Source organism: Vigna radiata, unplaced genomic scaffold, assembly GCF_000741045.1.
Source record: "Vigna radiata var. radiata cultivar VC1973A unplaced genomic scaffold, Vradiata_ver6 scaffold_180, whole genome shotgun sequence".
Lineage (NCBI taxonomy): Eukaryota > Viridiplantae > Streptophyta > Magnoliopsida > Fabales > Fabaceae > Vigna > Vigna radiata.
This window is the reverse complement of record NW_014542002.1, coordinates 496799-506919: the sequence shown is the minus strand read 5'-3', so window position 1 is coordinate 506919 and position 10121 is coordinate 496799. Positions and strand designations below refer to the sequence as shown.

The 10121-nt window shown below is 36.5% G+C and overlaps 1 pseudogene; it reads right to left on the bottom strand.

Annotated features, from left to right (window-relative positions):
- Positions 1-10121, bottom strand: part of LOC106778926 — a 32670-nt pseudogene that overhangs the window by 19827 nt on the left and 2722 nt on the right.

Sequence of the window (10121 nt, the reverse complement as noted above, 5' to 3'; positions counted from 1 at the left end):
TAGCACAATAAACTAAGTGAAATCAATAAAATATCGACTCATCAAAATAGACCACACTTAGTCTTTTGCACTCCTAGGCAAAACCAAGACGAAAACCAGGCAACGGAACCTCACACATGCACTATCAGTGTTTCTCTCAAGTGTCTAAGGTTAACAAATTCAACTCAATGCACTCAAGAAAGCAAGCAACAAACAGACTTGNCAAGTCTCTAACATCAACACTCAAAACATATGCATGTTCAAATCAAAAGGTCTTTATGGATGCAGTGAGGTCAAGGAAAAAGGGAGGATAAATATGGATGAGAAGCTACAAACCAAAGGAAATAGAGGAGCAATGGGGAATAAGTGAAAACACAGTCAAATCACACCTAAAACCCTCTAATTCAATCCTCTTCTTGACTCCATTATTCACACAACAATTTTTTTTTTATTTTTCTCATTTTTTTCTGTATATTTTTTTTCTTTCTTTTTTTTTTCTTTTTGTCTCTTTTTTTCTATTCAACACACAAAAATATTGTTAGCACAAAATAAAATCAAATAAAACAAAAATGGAAATTGGGGAGTTGAAAAATAAAAATAAAAATAAAAATGGGAAGAATAAAAATAGAATAAAATAAAATAAAGCCAAAATTAATCAAGATTCACACAAATAGAATAGCTTAAACCGTGAGTCCTTGGCAACGGCGCCAAAAACTTGTTGGGGCAAATCGGCAAGTGTACCGAGTCACATAAGTAATATAAAATGGTAAGACCAAGTATCGTATCCCAGAGGACTCTCGGTGCTGAACAGTTGTGTGAAAACGAGATTAACTAAGACGTAAAATAACAACGATAATGGATTTCTGGTGCAAAAATAATAAAGAAAATAAATTGCAATTGATCAGTGGCAAAAGAGAACAGAGATGAACGAAGGTTGATTTATATGAGATGGTTATGATGTTGGGGTTAGATTCACCAAGTTACCTCTCATGTATGTAAGAATTCCTCTTTATTCATTAATGCTAACGTCCCTCACGAAGACACTTAAACCCGATCCCTCGGTCAATAAGCCTGTCCCTAATTACTAGTTCATGCAATTCCTAGCATTCCCAGTAAAAAGATATGAAGCTCAAGAGGTTAAGACGATTGAGACTCATACCCTCATTCCTGAGCAATATAACCCCTAGGAGTAATTGAACAAGGACCTGAATTGTAAGGAACCTCCCGGCACTCATGCAACACACAGATAATGCTATTGTATAAGCAAGAATAAAGCAGATGAATTACTCTAACAAATAATGAAATAAAGCATATGGAATTAAGAACAAATTCAAATACATGAGAGTTCACAAGGTTACATCAACAACAAATAGAAATTAGTTCCCCATAGACATGGGGGAACCTATGAACAATGGAAGAAAAGAATGAAGAATTTAAGATTAAGAATTGTCTAGGAGTGTATTGGATCCTCTCTTCTGCCAGGGATGCAAAACCTAGAGCCCCAGGGTCCTTTAAATAGTTCCAGACGCGTCCTAGAGTGCGGCCCGGTACAAAAGAATCAAATCAGAAGAGAAACAGGGCCTCATCCAGGTCAAATCACGCTCAAGTGTCGTAGGGAGCTCGCCCAAGCGTGAATCAAGGCTTATGTGGCGCTTGGGCGCCAGTTTTTCTCGCTGATGAGTCAATATTTTATTGATTTCACTTAGTTTATTGTGCTAGAATTAATCAGGGAATTGTGCTAGAATTAATCAGGGAATTGTGCTTAATTGTCCGGTATTTTCCCGTTTTTCCTAATTATGCTTAATTTGATCGGAAATTCCAAGTTTAATTAATTTGAATTTTCCGAGCTAATTATTTGCATTATTATTTTCAGGGAAAATTTTGGAAACACAATTTGGGACATTTGGAGGACACCAAATAAATTCAAGACTCTCCATTTAGACATTTTAAATTTTAGTTGTATTGTAATTTTAATTGTTTAAACTTTTTAGACAAACTTTTGCACATTAGGCCATTGTTAAAAATTATGAGGGGCCCAAAATTGTAGGACACTTGACCTAGGGTTTCCTTTCATTTTTAGGGTGGACCCCACTGATGAAGGTTGAAAAACAGTTATTTTCATATGTCATTTTAGACCAAATTACGCCCTTTACTACTTAGAATGAGCTTAAAATCAAGCAAAACTCAATAAATGAGTCTGTAGAGATACAAAAGCTATTTTTAGCGATATTATGCTTGTTTTGCATTGTTTTGTAGCATTTTTGAGAAAGCGAAGAATGGAGTTGAAGATGAAGGTCGTAGACTGAAGAAAAGAGAAGAAAATTGAAGAATTGAAGAGTCGACGCACCGCCCGGCGACAAATTCCACCGTCGGGCGGTCTAGGGCGAGGAGTAGGCACCTGGCGTGGGCGCTGGGCGGATTTGCGATTAGAGGCAAACCGCCGGGCGGTAGACCCCTACCACCGGGTGGTAGTGCAATTTGAGGGAAACTGCCGGGCGCCACACTTGTTCCGCCGGACGGTTGTCTGCTGGGCTTAGGCCTGTTTTCTGTTGCGCTCCTCACTTATAAATAGCCCTATTGCGAGTTTAAATGCATTCTTTTGACAGAAGGGGGCGGCCAGACCTAATTTCACTCTCTAGAGAGGATCTCTTGAATGCTTAGGCTCATTTTCATCTTATCTAGGGTTTGCTTTTCCATTCTTCATCCATTTTCCATCTAGGTTCACCATGACAATGGTGAACTAAACCCTATTGTTGTTGGGGGAAACAATGTAATCTTTTGATACTCTCTTTTATTGAAACTATTGTTTATTTATATGGTTCCCGTATGTTTTGATCTTTAATTGTTGGGTTCTCATCTATGCTTCATGCTTTTATTGTTTAACTCATTCGATAACTGTTGTTTGTCTTTATTGATACGAGGACGTACATTAATGTCATGAACTGGTGAGTAATTCCTTGATTAAGCAATACCACCTAGGGATAGGGGTAGGACGATCAATTGCTTTTCACTTATGCTCTATAATGCTATATTAATTGCTAGGGGAGGCTAGGGATAGCAAGCCAGTAGTTAGTAATAGGCTCTTTTCACCGAGGGATCGGGTTAAGGGTAGGCTAAGAAAGTTGCATGACAATTAATTAATCAAGCTAATAATTCAAGAGGAGTAAATAAGAGAGAGCGGATAAGATGAAATTGTAAACCCCCAACAACTCCATTCATCCATTGTTTTCTTCTCGTCAATTGAATCAATCTCTTTTGCATGTTCATATTTTATTCTCACACTCAATTAATTAATTTTTCTTTTCAAGTCTTATGAACTTAATTCACACGAACGATAAGGCCTTTCGAGTCTCTTGGGAAAACGATACTTGGACTTACCATTTATTATTACTTGATACGATTTGGTACGCTTGCCAATCCGTTAACACCTACCCCAATTTTAGGACACATGGCCCCTTAGAAAGGTGTTGCAGTTGTCATTTTTGGAGGACACTCTCTCTTCGCATAATTTATTTTTGGAGAAACTCTCTTGGCTGGAATTATGGGATAGGATTTTTTTTTCTTTGTTGTAACCATGTGGACCGTGTTTGATATTGGATGAATGAGAAAGAAAGCTTGCTTTGGGTGAATGTGTATTTCCTTTTTGCTGCAGCCGCCACTTTGTAGATTAACTTTTCATTTTGAGCCATTTGATTCTTGGTAATTTGGTGCAAAGGGGCTCTCGGTATTTTATTTTGGAGTTGGCAGCCGTCAATTATTTTTGCATTTTTTTTGCTGGGAACGTTTTTGAGTTTTCTTGGAAGGATGTGTATTTTATTTGATTTTGGATGAAGGAGACTTTAGCTTTTCTAGCCGGCACTTACATTGAGAATTTTCTTTCTTCAATGGAATATTATTTTTCTTTTGGACACCTTACAATGTTGCTGACAGGTTTGACTTTGGTTGAATGAAATATTTACTTTCGTTGAATGAAAGAAAGGGGCAGCACAACGTCTTGAAGGGAGAGCTCCTAAGTAAAGTTACTTGCTTTCATTTATTCCCTTTCTTTTGATGATGGGACGGGTTACAGCTGGAGGTAGCAACTTTTCCCTTGTTTCTTTGAGAAAGTGATTAGCTAGGTGATTAGGTAGAAGAGTGGTGGTGTTACGGAGGTGTAGCAGCCACATTTTTTTTCTCATTGCTTTGCTTTCATCCAGCATGTTGTCACGTCTTGATTGAGTAGTGTAGAAGCATTTTCTTTAGCTTTTGTCTTGGGAAGCACCAGCTGCAATTGCTAGAAGGAGAGAGAAATGGTTGTAAGTTTCTTTAGACAAGGTATTCAATGCTACAAATTTAATTTTGAGGTTGAATGAGAGTTGGTGGGTGCTATCATGTCTATAGGTCCATTTATTCTAATAGCAAATTTTGATTCCATGAGAATGAAGTGGTGTGCAGTGGACATGAAGCATTGTCCCGTCAAAATTTAATTCATTACTTTAATAGGAAACATTTTAAATTAGCCTTGAAGAAGTGGATGCAGAGACGTGTTAGCATTTGGAGTGATGAATTTCTATTTCCAATTGAAGATAAAGTCACGGCTGGTTGAGGGAAACCTTTCCCAATTTTATTTTCTTTGAAGTCAACACATGGAAGCCCAACAAATGGGAGGTCACGACCAAGAGTTATATTTTTTTAGAAGCTTTGCAATTTCAATTTCCTTTTGGTAAAGGCACTTGGTCACATGAATGGTAAAATAAAATTATGTTGTTTATTTCTTTTGCTTTAAAATATTTTGCATTGTATTTTGAGTTGTTATTCATTTTCTTAATTTAGTGTGCATTTTAGTAGTTTTAACTGTGCTTAGATATTTGTTTGCTCTAATTTTGGGCTTAGCATTTTTACTCTCTTTAATGCTTTCTATGATGTTTGAATGTGTTTAATTTTTATTTTTAATTTCGTCAGTTGCATTCACATAACCACTTTCAAAACCCCCTACTGTGTGTGTTCGACTTAATTCCTGAACCATTGTTTGGTCCTTGAGAGACGACCTAGGAGTCACTTCCTAGTCTATACTGCATTTCTCATATGCAATCAAATTTGTATGGGCTGCGACACCCATCACTCGCCCAGGCTACGAACGGTCGTCGCCCGAGCGTCGGGTCTGTCGCCCGGGCGAGGACGGTGATCTTCAGCTCACAATTTTTGCGTTCTCCTCGCCTGGTGCTCGCTTGGGCTTCAGGTTTTCTCCCTTCTTGATGCCTTTTTGACCCCTTTTGAGTTCCATCTTCATGGCTTTTTACTTCCTCTTCCAATATTGCCTCAATTTCTGTTAAAACAAGGGGAATTTGTTAGAAAATAGTTAAAATCAACCTCAACTATCTTATTCACACAATTTACTGAAAACACATGAGTTCAAGCAAGTTTCTAAGTCAAAAAGGGTGTTTTTAGTATCAAAATCATATATCAAATAACGGTATTTTAATCCGTTATCGGAAAACCACATGTACTTTTGTTGAACTTTAATTGTGTGGCAAAACAACAGTTTTAAAACTATGCATTTTTTGATTAAAACTTGTGGCTTTGCACAAACTTTTTCAAAGTGTGCTGTGAGTATTTTTGGAAAGAAAGTTTTTCAAAACTATGCATTTAATTGTTACAAAGTCGACTATATGCGCATGCTATTCGACTTAGTTATGTTTTGAAATTCTGTTAGTGCTTATCATGTCTAACGACTATATTTTTAATGTGTCTGACTAAGCATTGATTGAGAGTCAACTGCATTAATTGTGTAATCAGTTAAGTTATTTTGACTACTACTATCTGTTACAACTATCTGAGTATATTTGACTCTATTAGTAGCAAAGTCGACTTAGTAGCGTCAATTTTATATAAGATTATATATAGACACAAATTTGAATTTTGTAGAGACTTTTGTGATTCTTACGATTTGATTGATTTGTTTCAGATTATTGATCTCTTGTAGAACATGTGAAAGCTCCAAGAATCCATCAAGAAGACTGTGGTGTTCATATTTGGTGATTGCTTGACGAGCAAGAATTGGTGCGCTTTAACTGTCTAATCAACCTGCACTTAAGGTGTCTACTTCATGATCAGTTTCTCTCAATCTTGTGAAGATTGTTGTTGCCCTATTGTAACTACAGGAAGAGGACATGCAGCGTTCTGGACTTTGAGAATTGTTCAAAGTATTGAAGACTGCAGGAGAGGGGACATCTTGCTGTTGTTCTTTGTTTATATATGCCTATATTTTGATTAAAGGGTTAGAGAGGTGTTTTATATTTTGACGTGGAGGTCGCTATAAAAGCCATTTTGTAAAAACCTTGATCGTTATAGTGCATTTGCTTCCTGGGATTGGAAGGACACTAGATGTAGGCAATTTGGTCGAACCAGTATAAAAACTTGCGTTTGATTTCTCTATCCCTGCACTTTTATTTTCAAAGTCGACTTTAATTTTCACGTAGTCAATTATATTTCGCTGCATTTGAAAAACCTTATTCCTTGCATTTCAAGAAAGTTTTAAAGATCATCCTTTTGCGAAAAAGATTTTTAATAAACTTTAATTTTAAGTTTCACCAATTCACCCCCCCTCTTGGTGTTCGAAACTAAGCCATATCATTTTCAACAATTAGCACCAAAGCTTGTTTTCATAAGATATTTGAAAAATAAGTCGATTATCTTTTTCTTTAACTCGACTATTCCTGGAAAATGGCTTTTAGTTCTCAAACCTTTGGTGAAGGTGCAATAACAAATAGACCACCACTATTTGTTGGTGAAAACTATGCTTTTTGGAAAATCCGGATGCAAATCTTTCTTGAATCCGTAGAGAAAGGTGTTTGGGATGCAACATTGAACGATCCATATGAGTCAACTATATAAGTGCTGGCATCCATCAGTAAATGCACTATCAGTCCATGTCCTCATCTGAGTCGTACTCATCACCATCCTATGCATCCTCAAAATAATCATCCTCCTGGTCATCTTCATCTCCGCCGTGTGCTCTAGCTGCTCCAAACCTGTTGCCCTATGCCTACTCCTGAGGCCAAGCCATCGTACTATGGAACTCGTCCATAGTCCACCTGTGCATTGGTGGTGTGTCATACAATCCTATAATTATCTCTACAATAGCTACCTGCCTTTTGCGGAGAGACTTCATCCTAGCCTCCATCATGATCATATACATGTCCCTCATCTAGAAAGGCTCAACGTGTTGTACCGGTGCATTTGCAGGTGCATCCTCCTACTCAACTGTTGCTCTCCTAGGACGTCTCCTAGGAACTGCTCCGGCTGGCTCGTCACCTCCACAAAACTAACGATAATAGGAGGCATCAATAGCCCTCCTTGGCCTCTCATAAGGTGGAACTGCAATATCCATCCCAGCCGACTAGCACAGATAAGTAATCAGGGACGGATTGTAAGACCCTAAATAAATACAATAAGTTATTTTATTTTTCATCTAAGAAAGTTATTCCCAAATAAAGATGAATCTTATGAAACTTAATATTTCTACTGTCTATGATGAAATTATTGATAGTTGCATAGTATTTATTAATTTAAAGTTTAAATTAAAGTTTATATAAATAAAAATATATATATAATAAATAAAAACTATACGTAGTAGTCTAGAAATTTTTGACACTTTTTATACAAGCTATATATTTAATCATTAAAGGTTGATAATTTTTGCAAAGATAATGGGGTAGGTTTAATAAAAAAAATTCATTAGCAAATTTTAAGAAAACTAATGACAATTAATAAATGTTGTCATACGTGTTTTCTTTTGGATTATTTAACCTTTGCATCTTTTGAATTAAAATTAGTGAATTAAACTCTGTAGATATAAGATCCTGACAATTTAAAACCCTCTGTTATAATTATTTTTGAATTAATAGCATTGGATGCCCTTATCACGTAAATGTCAATAATTTAGATTTTGTGGTTGAGAATGTAGTAGCTTTCTCATTCTTATCTTCCATGACGTATAATTTTCTCTTTTTCCCAACACATAATCTTCTCCTTTTCCTTTCCACTCTAGCGTAAATGATACTTTGGCTTCTGCAAGGAAATGAAACAAAACATGCACAAAGATTGAAAGTAGTTGCGAAGACGAATAGAAATTATAGAGCTTGGTTCCTCTTTGATCAAAACTGTCCAAACCATTAGGTTGTTGAAAGCAAGTATAAAACGTTAGCCTTCTAGTTTAATGAAATCAACAAAAATCAGAAATATAGAAGGGTGAAAGTGAGAATAATCTGAGTTTCTTGATGAATAGAAGAGGCATAGAACCTACAAGGAGAGTAGAAGTAAAGCAACAAGAGATAGCAAAACATTTTGGACTGAGGTAGGGGAGCTAATCTATTTCTTTCACTAGCATTAGAAAATAAAGATTTACCTTCGACTGTATGATCTTAAGTATGCGATTTATATGATGGCGATCTTGCTTGCGTTTATATCTTCAAAGTTTGCTGTCGTAGATTTTCTTGTTAATCCGTGAGCTCTGGATGAATGAACGATGCTTGTTTTCCATCTAAGTGTGTGGCTCATAATTTATGATTTCCTTACTGGTCGAGTAAACAAATATTTTTATACTCTTCATAAACTGTGTCTGAGAAATGTCATATTTTTCTGTCCCAATTAATTAATTTATTTCGCTAAAGTTTTCTTTGAACTCGGAGGGAGCAATTATTTTGTTGTTTTGCTTTTGTTTCAGTTATTTCAATCTAGGATCCCGTTATTTTAACACAACTTTTTTGACACAGTTTTGACACACACACGTGTCAAGCTGGCATTGGTTGGCTTTTTTTTTTCTTTTTTTTTAAATCTGTGAACCAAAATGAATAGAGTTTGGAAAATTTTCCATTCCAAATATACCATTTGCTTGTTCCATTGCGTTTTGTCTCAGATTTCGTTCTCTCTCTCTCTCTCATTTCGTTCTTCCCTGCCTTGTGGTTGCCCCCTGCTTGGTCTGTGTGACGTTTGGTTTTTGGTTCTCCGTTGTCGGCGTTTGGTGGAAATGGAAAGTCCCGAACAACAGCTTCGTTGTAGCAAGGTAAATGCGTTGTTGGGTTTTAGGTTTTTTGTTAGGGTACTTGGGTTTTTGTGTTGTTCGACTTTTGGGTTTTTGTTTTGCGTTGTTGGGTTTTGGGTTTGCGTTGTTGGGTTTTGGGTTTCCATTGTTTGGTTTTGCGTTTTTGATTTGTGTTCTTGCGTTGTGGATGTTGTGGTGAGGGTTTAGTGTTTTTTTGTTTTGGGTTTTTGATTTGTGTTCGTCGTTGTTGATGTTGTGGTAAGGGTAGTGTGTTTTTGTGTTTTGTGTAATTGTTTTGGGGTCTTGTGTTCTTTGTTTTTGGTTTCTTTGTGGGTTTTTCGACCCCTTTTAGGTTTNTTTANAATTTGGTTCTGTGTTTACATTTGATTTGTTTTGGTTGAGCAGTTGACGGTGCGTCACTATTTTTCAACCATGTATGTTTGCACGTTGAACGAACACTTGACAGATGATCAACGGTCACTGATTTTGAAGACTCCTTTTGGTTGGTTTTTACAATTGAGTGGTAAAGTCCTCCAACACTTGCCCTTGTGAAGGAAACGCCAAAACCTGTCATTCGACTTCCGATGTGGGCAGAAAACAATGTCGATGTGGCAGCCATCCTCCGCAAATTTGTTCCGCCAACTGACGAAGCATCATCATCATCCAAACAACCTGAAGTTTAAGGACTAATGTTACATATGTTTCATTTATATTTCGTTCTGTAGGTGACAATGTAATTGTCTTTAATGGATTAGTGTTATCTTTTGGAATATCTTTTGTAATGGAGGTCAAAAATATTACATATGTCATGTCATGAATGTAATATTTTGATTAATGTTATGTTGGACCTGATGTTATTGTAATGAAATCCTTTGGATTTATTTTGTCATTGAAAAACCAATGTGATTGACTGAGAAAATAAGAAAGATTATCATACAAATGACATACAAGATAAGTCTCACACATAATCAAAATTTGGAGTCAAAACCAAGTGCTTTTGGGCTTAAAAACTCAAAAAATCACCAGTAGTCCCTCAGGTGAGCACTGGTGATTCCTACAGTGCAGCAGAACGTGCAAATATGCAACCAGACTCGGGTAATCGTTTACAAGGCCCTGTAAA